Source organism: Stegostoma tigrinum, chromosome 7 (assembly GCF_030684315.1).
Source record: "Stegostoma tigrinum isolate sSteTig4 chromosome 7, sSteTig4.hap1, whole genome shotgun sequence".
Taxonomy (NCBI): Eukaryota; Metazoa; Chordata; class Chondrichthyes; order Orectolobiformes; family Stegostomatidae; genus Stegostoma; species Stegostoma tigrinum.
The window spans coordinates 26,876,673-26,897,348 of NC_081360.1; the positions used below are offsets into that span (position 1 = coordinate 26,876,673).

Consider the following 20,676-nt stretch of genomic DNA (forward strand, 5'->3'; position numbering starts at 1 on the left):
CCTACACTTTGTTCATTTTTCCTGTTCTTTATGCATTGTTAATTACATCTACAGATGTTCCTTGATTTAATTTCCAATACTTGGTTCATGTTCACTTTCCAAATTTCCTTAATTTAACCCCTACGCTTTTTATATACTATTTGATTCTCCATGGCATTGAGCCAATGATATTTGTTAAGTTACTTCTTTCAGATTTGCCTCTGTATTTCTTTTTACATCACTATCTTTTTCTGATGGCAGGGAGTGGCTGCAATACACTTCAAGTAGCATCATTTTGTTGTTCACTGCAACCCATTTGATTTTACTTGATGAGATTAGTCATAATCACTATCCCAAATATCCTCACAGATATAACTATCACTTTCATCAATATTGCTATATCCTTCCTTTATTTATCCACTTGCCATCTCATCTGAAAACCCTGTAACCAGGAATTCTGAGCTTCCATTCGTACTGCTGGCCCTGCTTCTGAAATAGCTATAAGATCATATTCCTTGTGCCAATAAAACTTGGTTGATGAAATGAACTTCCGTAATAAGCAGGGAAGAAACAGAAGTATGTGCATATGCAGCTTTTTGAGAGGCAATTAGGATGGAGTAAATGTGAGAACATGAAAGAATTTCAGATTGTCCCATAAATATTATTTAATGGAAACAGTTATAAATTATTGCCTGATTTACCTAGGTCAAGTTCCACATACCCTCCTTTTGAGCACTCACGCATGCTGTCCTTCATCATCATTGCTAGACCAGAAGTCTAAATCAACACATTACCAAATGAAATGAGTCACATTTTTTAAACTCAAAAAAAATCCATCAGTTTAGCTTCATACATCTAAGCAGTAATATATTGAGCAACTTGCGAGACTAAAAAACTTATTGAAATTGAATTGAAAATTAGAATTGAAATGTTCAGCTTTTAAACAATGAGTCATTGGGTAGAAGTAAGAGGATGAAAGTAATGAAGAAAACATCCTCGAACATCTTGACCTTTTGCTTTATTCACATTTTTTTTAGAAACATGAAAAACACTTTCTGCAAAATTGTGCATATGAATTCTGACCTTGCCAGCAAAACTCACATCCGGGCAAAGGTTTTTTTTTAAAATTGGACCTACTTCAATGATAGAGGATACGACATTTTCTCCATCGACTCAGCAGTCGGTCAATCTTCCAAACTGTCTACTCGTTTAAGTAACAGTAAATTACATTAACAAAAACCGTACGACCAAGAAATAGCACACCCAACTGCATATATATGAAGTGAAAGTTGGCACATCAATCCTCATGGACATCTGTCACTAAATTCAAGACCATTTTTGAGCTTTCGCTTCACCTTGTCCTCAAAGCCAAACATCCACAAGGCTTCCCAATCAGTATACCTGAACACTAATGATATTTGAATTTATTGCTCATCGTTATTCTGAGAAGACTTACTAGATTGAAACTTGTAATTATACTTGGGAATGGGTACTAGTCTTCATTGGAGTTTGGAAGAACTAGAGGTGTCGTGATTAAATGATAAAAGATCCTGAACAGTCGTTAACAAGGTACCCTTGGAGTGACAGTAGAGCTAGAGAACATAATTTTAAAATTATAGGTCACCCTTTCAGACAAATAAGACATTTCTTTTCCTGAGTGTTGTGCAACTCTGAAACACTCTGCCTTTGAACGCAATGGAAGCAGGGTCATTGAATATTTTTAAGACAGAGGTGGATAGATTTTTGTTAAGCAAGGAATCAAAGGTCATCAGGATTAGGTGGGTATCAGCCATGAACTTACTGATTGGTATAGGAAACTTAAGAGCTGAAAGGCCTACTTCTATTTCTCATTTATACATCTTAACCTACTCCATGCCCCCTCCAAATATTCCCAGCCCTTTCAAAACTCCACTTCTAAAACTTTCTTTCTTTCCCCTGGGATTGCCTAATGCGCCAGATGCAGATGCCACCCCGCCCACCCAACCACACTAAGGCTATAACTTAATGATAAATTTTACAAATATCAGACTTCCTCTGACAACATTTCGGTTTGGTGAAACAGGGTCTTGAAAGTTCATTAAAAGAATGGCTAGTTTGACAGCTTATGAGATTAGTACGATTAGTAGAGTCAGATTTGTGTGAGAAGAATGAACAAAATGGGCCAAATAGCTTCATTCTGTGCTCCAAAACTTTATGAATCTGGTTTTCCAAAGAAGAAAACATCATAATGCAGTGAGCGTTACAAAATCTCCCATCAGCCTTTGCTGTTACCTTTTAAACTGTAATTTAAATGGCACTGTTTGATAAAAAAATATGATTTTAACAGCTACATATCTAAACCTTAACTGACCTAATTTTCTACTCCTTTGCATGATCTTTCTTTCACACAGCAGGCTATTGTTTGGAAAGTTGTCCCAATGATGCTTGGCCGAGTTTCAGGTGATAATGGATTGCTGCACAGTACATATTCTGGCCATTTGAGAACAAATGGCAAATCAAGAAATTGTGGCAGCTTTGATATCGTTTATGCTTTGCTGGAATAAACAAATGGCATTCAAGTTATTACAAAATTATTTTCCCTCCCAGCAGAATGTATTTTTCTCCCTCTGATTTGACGATATGTAGTCTTTCATCAGAGCGCGAGATATTTATTTTCCCATGGAATGTAATTAATTAGTTTTTCCCCCATTGATATTGTATGGGATCAGAGGAGTGCATATATTGTACGCTTGATGAATGGCTATGGAGGATACACTCGAACAATAGAGGTTCTATGGGTGAAAAGGCAGGGATGACAAGGGAGAGAATGTAGCTGGGGTTACATAAGGTGAAATGGATGTTCTAAAAGGTCATGAGCTGGGAATGTGCTGAGTGTGGACTGAGACAATTGAGACCAAGATTTAGGGAGACTTTAAACACAGCTGGGAATTGGAATAATGTGTTCGGGGACAAAAGGCGGGTTTTCTAACTGGCCCACTTCTGCAACAACAAATTTCACATTGTGATGATACTATGGCTTTAAGATATGCAATTTAACCCGACTTTTTTGTACGAAGAAAGGTTGAGACAAAGCTGGCAAGCAGCCTGCTCAAAGTCAATATGGTAAACAGCTTGAGGGGTCTTGGGCTCTTTTACAAAAAAAATGTTGGAAGAAGCTCCCACAGAGCTAAAGGAGAGGCCTCCACAAAACTATCCACTTTATCTAAGCTTTCAGTCATCCCTTCTGATCACTTTGTCAGGGCTTAGTGGCAAATACTTTACTGGTGCAGGATGAAATCCTGAACCAAAAGACTAAGAGGTGAAATTATTGATAGTTGCGTAGAGCTCTAAAATGCTTTAAAATTCTACTTAAAATAACTATATCTAGTGCAGTTGACAAACTAAAATTTAACTGGTGTACTCAAAATCAAAATAACTCATTTACAATTACACACAGCAGATAGGAATGTAATTAATCCACAGTTTTAGTTCAATTACCTGCAGTTCAATTAGTAAAACCAATAGAATACTGAACTACATTTCCAAATCACTATGTGCAGCTTGATAGTTATGATGTCAAAATAGAATTATTCTCTGTTCTGGCTAAACCACTGAAACTGCTTTTGGTTTTCATCACTGAAGTGGAAGTGTCTGAGCTCCATAAGCAATAAAGATAAGAAACAGAGGGATCAAGTCTCTTATGAATTAGACGTTTAAAAAGATAGGAAGCTCAGACGCCTTAGTCACATGGGAGCTAAGCTGCAAATTGACAAATACTTGTCCACCAACCGTGTCAAAAATCCAGTTATAGTTGCGATGTGATGCCCAGTGCTGGCACCATGTTATATTCTGGAGCCTTGTTACCAACCACTGGGTGGTCAAGATCGAATGCTGCCACAAATCCGTTTTCTTACATGAGGAAAAGCAGCTGCTCAGTAATCTATGGTGGAGGGTGTACCATTAACTGATCTCAGCAGAGGAGGTTTTTGTACAATATTTAACCCAAATAAGCATGCAGAGCACATGTATTTTTATATGAAACAAGATTTGTAATTTATTACTTACTGCATCTTAAATAAAATTTCCTAACTGATACCATTCACCATGTTAAGATGAAAATACAGAGATCAAAAACATCATTAAGAATGTACACAATATAAAGCTGGTTTGAAACACAAGATAATCAACTAGTTTTTCAATCAAAATCATTGAATTCTTGAGAAATTGTGTTGTGGTACACAGAAAGAGATTCAAATTTGGTATTTTCTTTTAAAAAGTGATTCTTCTAATTTTGCCATTAAACAGCAAGTGAGTGATGACTTCTTCTACAAAGCATTTCTTTGAAAAGAATCCAGCTTAGCATGCACACATTCCAGCAGCTCTGCTCTGACACACTGCTTTTTGGAAGATAATTTTGCCTTAAGTGTGCCAGCATGATGCTGCTGTATTCTCATTATCTTCACCCTTTCAAGTGAGATGCGATCACCCTGTTGGTACGGAGAACTATGAGAGATACAGGGCACCAGCTGGAGGAAGTATCCAGCAGGTCAGAAAGTTGTGCTGGCTTGTATGTAATTCTTGGTGGATAATCTCAGCCTGTGGTACGGAATCCAAGCTACCAGAACTGAAGAAATCATTATCCATGCAACTGCAATGAGAATTTCATTCCCTTAAGACTCATGCTATGGACTAGTGAGCATCCTTCCCAGGACTTAATACCTACTTGAGTCCAGAAGTGCTAAGGTTGGAACTATAACCAGAGTTATTTCCTGAATGATGCTCTAATCATGACAGGCCTAAGACCCCCGACTGTTATCTGCACGTTTTGGACCCATTATACCATAAATTTTGCTCCAAATTACCTAGACAGACACAATTCATAAAACAAGACATACATTTCTGTTCAAAATCCAGATTTAATGTGATGTCAGTCACTGCGGCAGCGTTTCACACTCAGATCAATTTAAGACACGCTGTAAATTTTAAGAATGCACCTACACAGCCTTTGTTTTTCCCAATTGCTGATGATCAGTTTAAAAGGTTGTGCTGCTGCCAATGGGGTCTTGTGGTACAGTGGATTGTTAACCTGTCTCTGAGCCAGGAGCTCCAGGTTCAAGTCCCAACCCAGGACTTGATGGCCAAGCAAGACGTTTGAATTGCACAGCCAAACAGGCTGTGTACCAACGAACAACCTTCTGACGTATGCTAATTGCAGGCAGCAAGCACGGAAGAGAGTCTTGGTCAACCATGTGGTGGACCAAATGTTGTAGTCTCCACCATCATGATTCATAATTCTACAGTACAATGCGCAAAGAAGTGGATAGTGCCACAGTAACTTGGACTCCCTGACTGAATGTTAACATGTCACCGTAATAGTGAATATAGGCCACAATATTGCCCAAGCAAACCAATGACTCGAAGAATAAACCATATATCTTAAAAATGGTTTATTATACAGCTGCATGCAAGCATTCAAAAGGAAGCTAAAAAAATCAAGTGTAAAAACAGTGACTTGAACAATAGCAGATTATGAGTTAATTAACAGAGGAAAGTATTTGGTTGATGACAGCATAGTTGAGCTAATTTAGACCTTAAGACAAAAGACTGCGACAAGGCAAACATGGAACTAACAGCTATAATTCTTAGCATCAATTTGCAGCCTTTCATTGAATATATATGTTGGATACACCAATTTAAAAACTTGGCCTATCATGGGTGATGTCTCAAATCATAATAATTAACAGTTCTATATTAGAGACTAGATTACAGACACTCAATTAGATCTGCTATTTTAGATTAACCACAACTGTACAAAAGAAAGTGGTTTACCTTATCAAAAAGCAATGGAAATGCAAAGAACATTTTAGGCAATACTGAAAGCTCCACTTTAAATCCATTTAATGGCATACTTTTAACAGAACTTCCATTTCATCCAATCAATCCTCAAAAATAATGGTTTCTGGAATTCTGGAGTTAAAATGTATGGCTTAAAGATTGGGTATGGGTAGAATGGGTTTCAGTTCTAGGGCCATGGGCACCTGTACTGGGGTAAAATCAGAATTCCCACACAGTGTGGAAAGAGGCCATTATATCGAACAAATCTGCACCGGCCCTCCGAACAGCATCCTACCTACACCCAGCACCTCACCCAATCCCTGTAACTTCCTATTTTCCATGGCTAATCCACATTGTCTGCACACAGCTGGACACTACGGGACAATTTAGCATGGCCAATCCACCTAACCTGCACAGATAATAAAATGTGAAGCTGGATGAACACAGCAGGCCAAGCAGCATCTCAGGAGCACAAAAGCTGACGTTTCGGGCCTACACCCTTCATCAGAGAGGGGGATGGGGGGAGGGAACTGGAATAAATAGGGAGAGAGGGGGAGGCGGACCGAAGATGGAGAGTAAAGAAGATAGGTGGAGAAGGTGTGGGTGGGGAGGTAGGGAGGGGATAGGTCAGTCCAGGGAAGACGGACAGGTCAAGGAGGTGGGATGAGGTTAGTAGGTAGATGGGGGTGCGGCTTGGGGTGGGAGGAAGGGATGGGTGAGAGGAAGAACCGGTTAGGGAGGCAGAGACAGGTTGGACTGGTTTTGGGATGCAGTGGGTGGGGGGGGGGGGAAGAGCTGGGCTGGTTGTGTGGTGCAGTGGGGGGAGGGGATGAACTGGGCTGGTTTAGGGATGCAGTGGGGGAAGGGGAGATTTTGAAACTGGTGAAGTCCACATTGATACCATATGGCTGCAGGGTTCCCAGGCGGAATATGAGTTGCTGTTCCTGCAACCTTCGGGTGGCATCATTGTGGCAGTGCAGGAGGCCCATGATGGACATGTCATCAAGAGAATGGGAGGGGGAGTGGAAATGGTTTGCGACTGGGAGGTGCAGTTGTTTGTTGCGAACTGAGCGGAGGTGTTCTGCAAAGCGGTCCCCAAGCCTCCGCTTGGTTTCCCCAATGTAGAGAAAGCCGCACCGGGTACAGTGGATGCAGTATACCACATTGGCAGATGTGCAGGTGAACCTCTGCTTAATGTGGAATGTCATCTTGGGGCCTGGGATGGGGGTGAGGGAGGAGGTGTGGGGACAAGTGTAGCATTTCCTGCGGTTGCAGGGGAAGGTGCCGGGTGTGGTGGGGTTGGAGGGCAGTGTGGAGCGAACAAGGGAGTCACGGAGAGAGTGGTCTCTCCGGAAAGCAGACAGGGGTGGGGATGGAAAAATGTCTTGGGTGGTGGGGTCGGATTGTAAATGGCGGAAGTGTCGGAGGATAATGCGTTGTATCCGGAGGTTGGTAGGGTGGTGTGTGAGAACGAGGGGGATCCTCTTGGGGCGGTTGTGGCGGGGGCGGGGTGTGAGGGATGTGTCGCGGGAAATGCGGGAGACGCGAAGGTTGCAGGAACAGCAACTCATATTCCGCCTGGGAACCCTGCAGCCATATGGTATCAATGTGGACTTCACCAGTTTCAAAATCTCCCCTTCCCCCACTGCATCCCTAAACCAGCCCAGTTCATCCCCTCCCCCCACTGCACCACACAACCAGCCCAGCTCTTCCCCCCCACCCACTGCATCCCAAAACCAGTCCAACCTGTCTCTGCCTCCCTAACCGGTTCTTCCTCTCACCCATCCCTTCCTCCCACCCCAAGCCGCACCCCCAGCTACCTACTAACCTCATCCCACCTCCTTGACCTGTCCGTCTTCCCTGGACTGACCTATCCCCTCCCTACCTCCCCACCCACACCTTCTCCACCTATCTTCTTTACTCTCCATCTTCGGTCCGCCTCCCCCTCTCTCCCTATTTATTCCAGTTTCCTCCCCCCATCCCCCTCTCTGATGAAGGGTCTAGGCCCGAAACGTCAGCTTTTGTGCTCCTGAGATGCTGCTTGGCCTGCTGTGTTCATCCAGCTTCACATTTTATTATCTTGGAATCTCCAGCATCTGCAGTTCCCATTATCTCTCACCTAACCTGCACATCTCTGGTCTGTGGGAGGAAACCAGAACACCAGGTGGAAACCAATGCAGACAGAAAGAACAGCAAACTCTGCACAGACAGTCACTCAAGGATGGAATCAAACCCGGGTTGCTAACGCTGAGGCAGCAGCGCTAACCGCTGAGTCACTGTGCTGCTCAGAAGACAGCTGTTCCAGTGGGACAAGTCTCACCTGAACCACGTTGGGAGCAGTGTCCTGGCAAATTGAATAACAAGGGCCAAGGAAACTGCTTTAAACTAAAACTGGGAGAAGGGGACTTTGGGAGAGGGTATATGTAGGTCCACAAAGCATTAAATGGAGGCACTGCACATCAAGTGTTCAGGGCATGATATCGACAGCAGGGCAGAAAGGGACAGTGTACAAACATTGTGGAAAAAAAAAGTAGATGGAGTCAAATGGAATAGTAAAAAGGCAAAGTTAATGACTTTTAAATGCATGTACTTGTTGAAATAATAAATGAACTAATGACAAAGACAGGTTAATGGGTATGATCTTATAGCCATTACAGGGACATGATTATAAGGAGATCAAAGTTTGGATCTAAATATTCAGCGTTTGTGACTTTTCAAAAGGACAGGCTGGAAGAAAGAGGTAATGCGGTAATTTTGTTAGTACAGGATGGCATAAGTACAACAGCAAGAAAATGATTTTGGATAGGAAGTTATAGAATCCATACAGGTTGAGATAACATTGATTGGAGTACCTTTACGCTCACTACTGGTAGCTATACTTTAGGACAAAGAATACATCAGGAGATAATGAGACTCTGCAACAAAAAAAAGTACATTAATTATTGGTGACTTTAATCTTTACTTGACGAAGGGGCTGTGCCCGTGAGGTCACATAAACTTGTTGGACTATGACCTAGTGTCGTGTGACCTCTGATTTTGTCCATTCAGTCCAACATTGGTACCTTCACATAGAATTAAAGACTAAAGACTATGAGATGTTACAGCACCAGAGGGGTTTAAGATCCTTTGGATAAAGGATCACAAAAGGCTTGCATATAAATTCAGCAGGTAATAGGGACACCAAATCAAATATTGTTCTTTATTTCAAAGGAAATGGAGTATAAATATACTTGTTAAAATTATACAGTGCACTAGTCAGGCCACAACAAGAATACTGTGAACTTCTGGACATCTTTTCTAAGGAAAGATATACTGGCATTGGAGGTTGTCTAGAAAAGGTTCAGTAGGTTGATCCTGGTTGTGGTGGGTTCTTTTAATTAAAAAGGAGAGGTTGAGTAAGTAGTGCTTGTAGAGTTCAGAAAAATGAGAGGTAATCTTGTGGATTCTTGGGGATGGGTACTGACAGGTTTGTTTTTTTTTACCTCATGGGAGAGTCTAGGACCAGACAACATAATCGCAGAATAAAGATTCACCCATTTAAACAGCAGTGAGGAGAAATTTCTTCTTTGAGGGTTGTGAATCTACAGAAATTTTGATTGATGAAAAGCTATCGAGGCTGTGCCATTAAGTATTTTCAAGGCCAAGATAGACAGATTTTTATTCAGTAAGGGAATTATGGATGACGAGGAAAAGGCAGGATAATGGAGTTGAGTATTATCCAATCAGTCATGATCGCTGAGTGGCAGATGAGACTAAAATGGGCCAAATGGCCCCAAGTCTTATGGTCAAATTCTCGATATAAAGCTCAAAACCCATTGTTCTAAAGCCACCAAAATCACTTTTTAAACTAAATGATATACAAAAACATGACAGAGCTTCAAGAGATTAAAGGTTTAGATTGTTTATTCTAGTCTTTGCTGGGTAGATACCCTTGTGAACACTTTTCAAATCCTTTATGTATTGTTGGTTTGCAAATGAATTCATCTGTCAAATGATATAAATTCAATTTCATAATGCTGAACTCTCAGTCAATTACACTTATAAATACTGTACCCAATGACACCCAATGTTGGAATAAGCACAATTTGATTTCCCTGTCTGTGTATGAATGGAAACAATTTAGAGATGTGCTTATTTGTTACAACATTAACCCAGCTGCAGATTCTATTAACCACTGAAAAAACTTCATCAGCCAAACCATCAATAATGGTTGCTATAGCACTGCACCATACTCGAACAACTGAATGAAGCAAAAGTATCTTTCACCAAATCGAAAAAAAACGAAAACATGTACGGATGCTGGAAATCTGAAACGAAAACAGAAATTATGCAAAATCTCAGCAGGTCTGGCAGCATCTGTCGTGAGAAATCAGCGTCAACATTAAGTCCACTGACCCTTCTTCAGAACTTAAAACAGTACTATTCTGAAGAAGGGTCACTTGACCTGAAGTGTTGCCTCTGATCTGTCACCACAGATGCTGCCAGATCTGCTGAGATTTTGCCGCAATTTCTGGTTTTGTTTCACCAAATATAGATCTCTTCCAAGCAACTACCAAATAAGAATTCAGAGCCGTTTCACTTTAACTTGCTTTCCAGTGAGTTGAAAATGTGTTTCTTTTAAGCATACTCTGCCATTAAATCACTTCTAGACAAAATCTATGACTTTGGTTTATGTCACCAAGATCACGTATAACTAAAAATACTATTCCTACAAACACACAAGTATCACTAGTTAGTAAGAGTTCAAGTAGATTGCTATTTTATTTATTTATTGTGGCAATCAGATCACAACTACTTGAAAGTGATGAATACCCATCAGTTAACGGTACAAAGCTGAAATTCAAATAATTACAGGTTTATTTTCACAAGAACAAGTTTTCAAAACAAAGCACAGAAAAATTTCCTGCATGTGATCACGACTACTGTTAGCACCAGTAATTGGTCGTTCTGGATCCTGTACCTAAAACTTCTTTTGCACATTCTCATGTTTCCAATGAGCATCAAATCCAGTTATGAGTAATACTGCATGAGATACATCACAATTTGGTGCTGAGTTCTAAACGGCAGACATCAGAAATATTCACACTTCCATCACGACAAAAAAGAGTGTGGTTTTCTTCACCCTGGGTTGCTCTGATGCACCGCCGAGTGGCCAAAGAGTAACAATGGAAGTGATTAATCTGAGATAATGGGAACTGCAGATGCTGGAGAATTCCAAGATAATAAAATGTGAGGCTGGATGAACACAGCAGGCCAAGCAGCATCTCAGGAGCGATTAATCTGTTTTATTTTGTGCCGTGCTGGTATTTAACAACATTGGAACAGATATTTTAAACAAAAGGCTTAGCTGTGGCAATTTTGTTTTCAAAATACTATGAAGAAATTTTCAACCTGTGCATACTATACACAATAAATATACATTCTGAGTTCGGCAATTCAAAACTTGCTCAATTCATCAAGAGTTGTTAAACAGCACCTTCTGAAACAGTGAGCAAGATCAACTAGAAGGACAAGGAGAGCAAGAGGGGCACTTGTCGGTTACCCTTCAAACCACACCATTACCCTCAGTTTCAAGCCCACCGACTCCCACAGCTACCTAGAATACACCTCCTCCCACCCACCCTCCTGCAAAAATTCCATCCCCTATTCCCAATTCCTCCGCCTCCGCCGCATCTGCTCCCACGATAAGACATTCCACTCCCGCACATCCCAGATGTCCAAGTTCTTCAAGGACCGCAACTTTCCCCCCACAGTGATCGAGAACGCCTTTGACCGCGTCTCCCGTATTTCCCGCAACACATCCCTCACACCCCGCCCCCGCCACAACCGCCCCAAGAGGATCCCCCTCGTTCTCACACACCACCCTACCAACCTCCGGATACAACGCATCATCCTCCGACACTTCCGCCATTTACAATCCGACCCCACCACCCAAGACATTTTTCCATCCCCACCCCTGTCTGCTTTCCGGAGAGACCACTCTCTCTGTGACTCCCTTGTTCGCTCCACACTGCCCTCCAACCCCACCACACCCGGCACCTTCCCCTGCAACTGCAGGAAATGCTACACTTGCCCCCATACCTCCTCCCTCACCCCTATCCCAGGCCCCAAGATGACATTCCACATTAAGCAGAGGTTCACCTGCACATCTGCCAACGTGGTATACTGCATCCACTGTACCCGGTGCGGCTTCCTCTACATTGGGGAAACCAAGCGGAGGCTTGGAGACCGCTTTGCAGAACACCTCCGCTCAGTTCGCAACAAACAACTGCACCTCCCAGTTGCAAACCATTTCCACTCCCCCTCCCATTCTCTAGATGACATGTCCATCATGGGCCTCCTGCACTGCCACAATGACGCCACCCGAAGGTTGCAGGAACAGCAACTCATATTCCGCCTGGGAACCCTGCAGCCTAATGGTATCAATGTGGACTTCACCAGTTTCAAAATCTCCCCTTCCCCTACTGCATCCCTAAACCAGCCCAGTTTGTCCCCTCCCCCCACCACACCACACAACCAGCCCAGCTCTTCCCCCCCCACCCACTGCATCCTAAAACCAGTCCAACCTGTCTCTGCCTCCCTAACCGGTTCTTCCTCTCACCCATCCCTTCCTCCCACCCCAAGCCGCACCCCCATCTACCTACTAACCTCATCCCACCTCCTTGACCTGTCCGTCTTCCCTGGACTGACCTATCCCCTCCCTACCTCCCCACCTATACTCTCTCCACCTATCTTCTTTACTCTCCATCTTCGGTCCGCCTCCCCCTCTCTCCCTATTTATTCCAGTTCCCTCTCCCCATCCCCCTCTCTGATGAAGGGTCTAGGCCCGAAACGTCAGCTTTTGTGCTCCTGAGATGCTGCTTGGCCTGCTGTGTTCATCCAGCCTCACATTTTATTATCTTGGAATTTTCCAGCATCTGCAGTTCCCATTATCTCCATTACCCTCAGTGTTACTTGGTCAGAATCCTGGTACTCACTCGTTAACAGCATTGTGTGGGTACTTAGACCACCACAGGGGAAAACAACCATAGTACTGTAATTGGTCGAGCAATTCAAACACCCAGGTAATGTTCTGGTTTCAGATTCCATAATGGCAGATGGTAGAATGTGATTCCAATTTTTTTTAAAAATCTGGAATTAAAAGTCTAACAATGACTTTTAATCACGAAATGATTCTCAAAACCCATCTGGTTCAGTAATACCCTTTAGGGATGAAAAGCTATCTTTGCTTGGTCTAGTCGATGTACGACTGCAGATATGAGATTAACAGATAGCTGCCATCAGAAATGGCTTGGCATGCCATTTTGTTGTTTCAATCATTGGAAACTTTCAAAAGAGAACGAAACATCTGGTATCCTCTGAGATATTAGAACAGACAAAACCAAATACAGCCCCGAGACCCTCCAAATTCCTCCTTACCAACATCTGGCCGCTAGTGCCAAAATTGGGACAGCTGTCTCACAGATCAATCACATTCATAGAATCATACCTTAAAGACAATGTCCTAAATAACACCATCACAATTCCTGTGTATACCCTGTCCCACTGGCAGGTCAAAACCAGCAGAGGTCCTGGCAAAGTGGCATTCAATCAGGAGGGAATTGTCCTGGGAGTCCATAACATTGACTCCAGATCCCATTAAGTCTCATGCCACCAAATCAAACATGGGCAAGAAAACCTGTTGTTGGCTACCACGTGCCCCATCCCCTTCCACATTAGTTGAAAAATCAGTACTTCAAGGAAGCACTAATGGTGGTAAGGATGCATAATAGCTATTGTTAAGTGTTGATCAGCAGCAACACTGTGGACTAAATTTGTTTAGTCCTAAAGGATTGATCCGTTAGAATGGGTCTGCAGAAGGTGGCCAGAGAATAAACGGGGGATCATGTTTGTCCTCATCCTCACCAAACTGCCTGTTGCCGATGCATCTGTAAGAATGATTATTGCACGATCTCTGTGGGTACAAAGTCCCACCTTCACAATGATAATAGCTTATATAAATGTTGTGTGGCACCAGCACTGTGATAAATGTGATGAACAGATCTAGCAGCTCCAGAGTGGCCAATGAGGCAACATGCGCCATCAGCTGTAGCAGGATTTGTACTCAAACAATCTGTAACCTCATTGCCTAGCATATCGTCGGCTCCACCACAACCATCAAATTGGCCATCAACCCTGGTTCAATTGAGAGTGCAAGAGGGCAGTCAGAAGCAGCACTAGATGTACTTAAGAGTGAGCTGACAACATACTGAAGCAACAATACAGGACTACATGCAATAACAAACAGCAAGTGATAATATAGAGATAAACAATTCCATAAGCAACTCATCAAGTCTAAACACTACAGTCCTATGACAGCCAGTCACGAATATCATAAACAGTTAAATAGCTGATTAGAAGAGGAGGGTCCGTAAGAATTCCTATCCTCAATGCTGTGGAATCCTAACACATCAGTGCAAGAGGCAAAGCTGAAATAATTGCAACAATCTTCAGCAGGATGTGCCAAGTGAATGACCCATCTCCATCTCCTTCAGCGATCTCCAGCATTACAAATGCCAGTCTTCACCAAATTCAAATTCACTCCATGAGCTTCAGACACTAGATACTGCAAAGCCTAGGGGCCTGGCAACATTCCAGCAATCATTCTGAAGAAGTGTGCTCCAGAACTTGCTGTTCCCCTAGCCAAACTGTTCCAGTACAATTACAACACTGACATCTAGCCAAAAATGGGAGAACTTGCCCAGAATGTCCTGTGGGCAGTCTGCAAAAAGCACTACAAATCAAACTTAGACAATTCCTACTCCAGTCCATTGTCAATCATCAGTAAAATGATGGAAGGTGTCAAGTGTTTTTTTGAAAAATTGCTTCGTAATAATCTGCTGAATGATCAATTTGTGTTCTGCCAGACCCAATCAGCTTCTGACCTCATTTCAACCTTTATTTAAACAGGGCCAAAAGAGCTGCATTTCAGAGGTGACAGTGACTGTCCTAGACATCAAGGTTGCATCTGTCCGAGTGTGGCATCAAGGAGCCCGAGCAAACTAAAGTCAATAGGAATCAGTGTATATCCCTTGCCTGTCATACTTAGACCAAAGAAACACAATCATAGATGTTGGAGATCAGTTATCTCAACTCCAGGACATTTTCACAACAGTTCTTCCAGAGAATGCCCTCAGGCTATCCACCTTCAGCTGCTTCATTGATGACCTTTCATCCATCGTAAGGTCAGAAGTGGGGATGTTCACTGGAGTTCAGCATTAGTGTGAAGTCAAGAGTGTGACGGAATCACAGAAACCCTACAATGCAGAAAGAGGCCATTTCACCCACTGAGTCTGCGCTGACCTTCTAAAAAGCATTCCACGCAGACACACCGCACACTTTAAACCTGCATGGCACCTTTACCTTGGCTAATCCCCAAACACTCCCCACTTGCTTTGAGTGCTGCTTCAACAACATTCAGGCAGCTTGATACCATTCAGGACAAAACTAGCTCATCACAATGACAAACATTCACCCCCACCAGAGCCAGCAGTGTACACCATCTACAAAATGTACTGCCGAAATTCATGCAAGTACCTTCAAATTCTCACGCACTATCATTTAGAAGGAGAACGGCAGCTGATACACGGGAACACTATTACATGCAAGCTGTCCTTCCAACCACTTACCATCCTGACTTGGAAATATATTGCCATTCCTTGTGTCACAGGGTCAAAATGGCATAGTGGGTCTACCTAGAACACATGGACTGCAGCAATTCAAGGAGACAGCTGGTAATGGGCTACAAATGCTGGTCCAGCAAATGACACCCATATCCTATGAATGAGTAGAAAAAAAAAGTTTGTTTCAAATGTGCCTTTTCCAAAATTGACATCATTTTTCGTTTTTTTGTTATCAGTCTTCACTACTCCAGTATTTTCCAGACTCTTGACACAATGCTCACATTCGACATCATACTGATGTCCAATCATTAACCATATGACCTCAGAAATTCAATCAATTCTATCAATTCAGTGCCCTCATACTCTCAAACTATTTACGAAGATACGAAGAAAGAGGGGTAGGGCATTCAGCCCCTCCAGCTTGCTCCCCCATTCAATAAGAGCACACAAATTCATGTTTCTGACTACCCCAAAAACCTTTCACATCCTTCTTTAACAAGAATCTATTCACCTCTGCCATAACAATGTTCAATGACTGTACCTCAATTCTCTCTTCAGGAATAGAGCTCCAAAGATTCCCATCCCTCAGAGAAAAAGTCTTACTAGTTTTAAATAGGTAACACTTGATTTTTAAACTGGGACCCTTATTTCTTGTTTTTCCCATAACAGGGAACATCACCTCCATATTGACTGTGTTAAGACTCCATCAGTTTCTTATGTTGCAGTCAAACTAGTTGCCTGGCAATATCATCAACAACCCATTAGCTTAAAAAAACCATTTCCTTTGTTCGAGATAATGGAATTGGCAGTACATAAATGTTTTTAAAAGTGTCAAATGGCTACAATTCTGGCAGCTCCACTGCATACACCGTACCACAGACAGTGGAAAATCCTCACATGGGTCCAGGTTGGGAGATGATCCCAGACGATCTCAACCAGAGCAACAAGTAGGAACATTAATGTGGATAAATGCTACAGTTAACAATGAGGCCCAAAGTAGTGCTGTCAAACAGAAAGATCTAGGAGTTTGGCTGCATACTTCCTTGAAAGTTGCACCACAGCGAGACAAGGTGGTTAAGAGGGAGTTTAGCACACTTGCCTTCATTGATCAGATGCCCAAGTGGGGCGTCACATTGAGGTTGTGCACAATGTTGATGAGGCCATTTTTGGAGAACACTGTATAGTTCTGGTCACCCAGAAAGATATGGTTAAACTCTACAGGATTCAGAAAAGACTTACCAAGATGTTGCCAGTTCTGGAGGGTTTCAAATATAAGGGGAGGCTAGATAGGCCGGGACTGTTTTCAGTGGTGACCTCGTAGACATTCATAAAATCATGAGGGGTTTAGATAAGGTGAATAGTAAAAGTCTTTTTTCCCCCCCAGAGCTAGAGAGTTCTAAACAAGGGGGCATATCAAGGCTGGAGGAGAAAAGTCTGAAAGGGACTGGAGGGGCAACTTTTTCACACAGAGGTTCAAATGTGGAATGAAGCAAATACAGTTACAACATTTAAAAGGCACTTGGACAGGTACATGAATAGGGAAGATTTAGAGAAATACTAGGGCCAAAGGCAGGTAAGCGGGACTAGCTTAGTTTGGGAAACTTGCATGAGTTGGACTGAAAGGTCTGTTTCTGAGCTCTACAACTAGGCTTCGTAATCCTGGTTGCTCTCCACTGACTTCCAGAAGAAGTGAATTGGGGTGGCTGTTAGACAAGGTCAGGTCAGGTTTAAAAACAATACCCAATTCCCCAGTCAGAATGTATACTACTGATTACAGTCTGGACAAATTAAAATACACTGATGTATGGCCAACAGATGCAAAATGCAGGATGACAACAACAAAGCAGGTCACCTAACACTTGGAACTAACTTTACCAGGCATTTTTCTTCTGCTATTGCCATGCATCAATCCACCAATATGGGAAACGTCCTCAAAATAAGGTTGGAAAGACAGAACAAAAAGACAACTAATGTACAAACTGCAAAGGCCTGCTATTGTGTTAAAGGCTATAACACAAAATGGTATTTACAAACCATTTAGTCGGACTCCTGTGATTTATGGCATAGCTGGAACTCTTCCAGTCAATTACTCCCAGGGGTCCTATTGTATGTAACACATCGCAATGATCGTTCGCACATTGGCCTTTTAAACAGATAACAACAACAACTGGGCCGAGCTTTCCTATCGCATTTTCAACAGCTGGAACGCCTCCAAAAGTCGACTGCTAGATATCTGGTGCCCCCTTGAGCCAAGCTATTCATAAATTCAGAACAAAAGCCCTTTTTAAAAAATTTCTCCTCACGCATCTAACAAACCCAAATCATTTTACATTTTGTGTGCAACAGTTTCCCGCAATCCAAGTGTTGCGCATCTGTATCTGCACAGAATGGGTTAATGCACGATCAAATCCAGGAATGCTTTCACTTCAAATAGCTTCTGATTTTCTTCTTTGGAAGCAGAAAGCTGGTTGGCATTTAAGTACTCAAGCCTCAGTCTTGAAATATACGAGGAATAGATGCCTCTTGGGGCAAGTAGAGACGAATAAAGGAACAGGATCAGACCACTGAATCTACTGGCTTTGTGTGCACTGGTTACGATGTAAAGTGAATGCCAATTACAGAGAAATTGGAGGACCCTGCTCCCAGCACCATCTGGCAGACAGGTGGGTTGGGCTGCAGCTCTTCCTCGGAGACCATTAGCACCGCCGACCACCCAGCCCCCCCGCCACAGGGAGGGGGTGCAGAGACGCAGGCGCACTCTTGTCTCCGGGACCATCCCTCTTGTTCAATCCTCTAATGCAAAAGCCCCACTGCAGCACACACATCAATCCCTTTGCTCGCTGCCATTAGCAGCAGTACCGTTAGCTGAGGCTGGGAGGCGGCTCACGCTGCATTGTGCGGCCGCTGGAATATTCTGTCAACTACTGATAATACCGGTGCCTGCCATTATCAGCGTGAGAGCACAACGCCAGTGTTATAACTGCGCTGATGCAAACACATCTTAAATACCACCGCCCAAATCGGTGGGATAATGTGTGTTTTTTCCCCTTCTTAACACAATTCGCTCTTCGCAGTCCTGCTTTTGCAAAAACCGTACGCCCGTTCCAATCGATTCTTACATTACCACGTAAATGATCACCGCGCCGATACTGATCTACGACTGTGAATCGAATGGGGAGGGGGAAAAATCTTAATTTATAAATCAATAATGGAAAGCTGGAAACAGAACAAAAGAGAGAGACCATTCAATCAGAATTCTTCCCCACCCCCTTTCGTATAATCAGCTGCAGACAACCGGCAGCTTAACAGAGAGACGCACAATTTTCCTGAAATTCCCACGCAGACAAAGACACGTTAGATCCCGCATTGTCTTCAGCAAATATTTTCCGATTTTATCTCTCCCCAAAACCCTACTTCTGCACAGCCCCTCAGTAACATAAAAGGGGGAGGTGGGTGGGTGGGTGTGTGTGTATATGGGTGGGGATACAGAGATTTCCCTTCCCGTTGTTTGCCAAGAATGGATGACAGTGCTGGAAAAAAACGGACAGAATGAGTGCAGGGAGGAAAGGGCAGTTTAACATATGGAGGGGGGGAGGTTTAAGCAAGAATAAAAGAAACAAAAAGCAATGGAGGGGATAAACAGCAGACGAGAGGCAGCAGGGATTTTTTTTATATAGTCGAAATAGCGTTTCAGAGCCCACAAAGCTTCTCCATCCATCGTGGACCACAGCCTAGGGGGAGGGGATAAAAAAGCAAAGTGCTCCTTTCTGACAGCGTCTGTTTCCCCCTCTCACACACATAAACTCAGCTATAAATGGTTTCTGGAAACAGGCAGGCCCACTCCACCTATACATATATATATATATATATATATATATATATATTCCTTTTCAAAAGAAAGGATTTTTTCCGCCCAAGCGTGCTCTATTCTTTGTCTGCGGTTCAGATGACACCTACCTGCACAGCTTCAAGCCGCTGCTGGCTGGAGGTTGCTGTCGCCGGCTCGGAGCCTGCAGACTGAAAGTCAGACAGGCAGCGTGAGGGGCGGGGCGGAGTGCGCGCACACAGCGTGCGCGCCCTCGCCGGAGCCCCGCCCAGCCACCGCCCGCAACGCGAGGCGCGCCTCCGAAGGTTCGAGGGTGTCGAGCGGGCGGAATGGGGTTTTGCGCGCTGCTGCTTCGGCACGGGTCACTGGACCCTCCAGATGCAACTTTTCCGGTCAGTTTCCACGAAGTAGATGCAAGGGGACAGTTCTTTTTTGTTTCCAGAAAATACAAAGCAAATTTGTCAGGAAGGAGAAGGTCATTCACTCCCGCGCCACCAGAAGTGACCGAGTTTCCACAATGAAAACAGCCATTGACTTTGCACGGATTTGCGCACAATGAGAGGGGAAAGGATCTCTTTGGGCAAACATGTATTGTGCAAGCAACAGTGCCCCTCAGCAGAGATTCTCGACCACTTTGCTTCGGTCTAACTCCAGACTGAAACGTCCACGTCGCTAAAATAACGAGGAGAATGGGAGAAACGTGTAATGTTTGGAAAGGTATCTTCAGCCAGCTTGAACGTTAAACAATGCTTAAGCTTAAGTGAAAAACACGCGAGGCCGGACCCAGAAGAGAGCATGAGCAAGAGCCGGGCAGGGACATTTGGGAGTTGAGCATAGGTGTTAGTGATAAGGAGCATGCATCATAAGATCAGAACGAATGTATGTTGATGATTGTACAGTGCTCAGTACTGTTCAGGGCTTTCCAAATGCTGAACTAGACCCTGTCCACATGCAGCAATAGCTAAACAATGTTCAGGCTTGGGTTGGGAAGTGGCAAGTATTCTTCATGCCAAGAAATGTCCTTCTCTAACAAGAGAGAATCAAACCATCTGCCTATCACTGAATCCTCCCCCATCAACATCCTGGGGGCTAAACTGACTGAAACATAAATACTGTGGCGACAAGACCAAGTCAGAAACTGGAAATTCTGTGAGCTTTACACATCCTGCCTCCCCAAAGCCGGTCCACCATTTCCAAGGTACACGTCAACAGTATGACGGGATACTCTCCACTTGCCAAGATGAGGACAATTCCAACAATGTTCAAGAAGCTCAACGAAGGATCCAGACCCGAAATGTCAACTTTCCTGCTCCTCTGATGCTGCCTGGCCTGCTATGTTCGTCCAGCTCCACAGTATACAATCTACAGCAGCTACCACAGTAACTCACTAGCCCT

The 20,676-nt window shown here is 43.3% G+C and overlaps 1 protein-coding gene across 26 annotated transcripts in view; it reads right to left on the reverse strand.

The window, feature by feature from the left end:
* Positions 1–19,538, reverse strand: part of LOC125454137 (microtubule-associated protein 2-like) — a 245,952-nt gene extending 226,414 nt beyond the window's left edge. For 21 of the 26 annotated variants that reach the window (XM_048534559.2, XM_048534589.2, XM_048534586.2 and 18 more), the window contains exon 1: positions 19,413–19,538. The gene's annotated coding sequence lies outside the window, so the exon portion shown is untranslated. Of the gene's footprint in view, positions 1–15,461; positions 15,560–18,774; positions 18,793–19,412 lie in introns of those variants that run through there. The other 5 variants (XM_059647124.1, XM_059647122.1, XM_059647125.1 and 2 more) reach the window with 3 other exon arrangements.
* Positions 19,539–20,676: the final 1,138 nt, after the last annotated feature.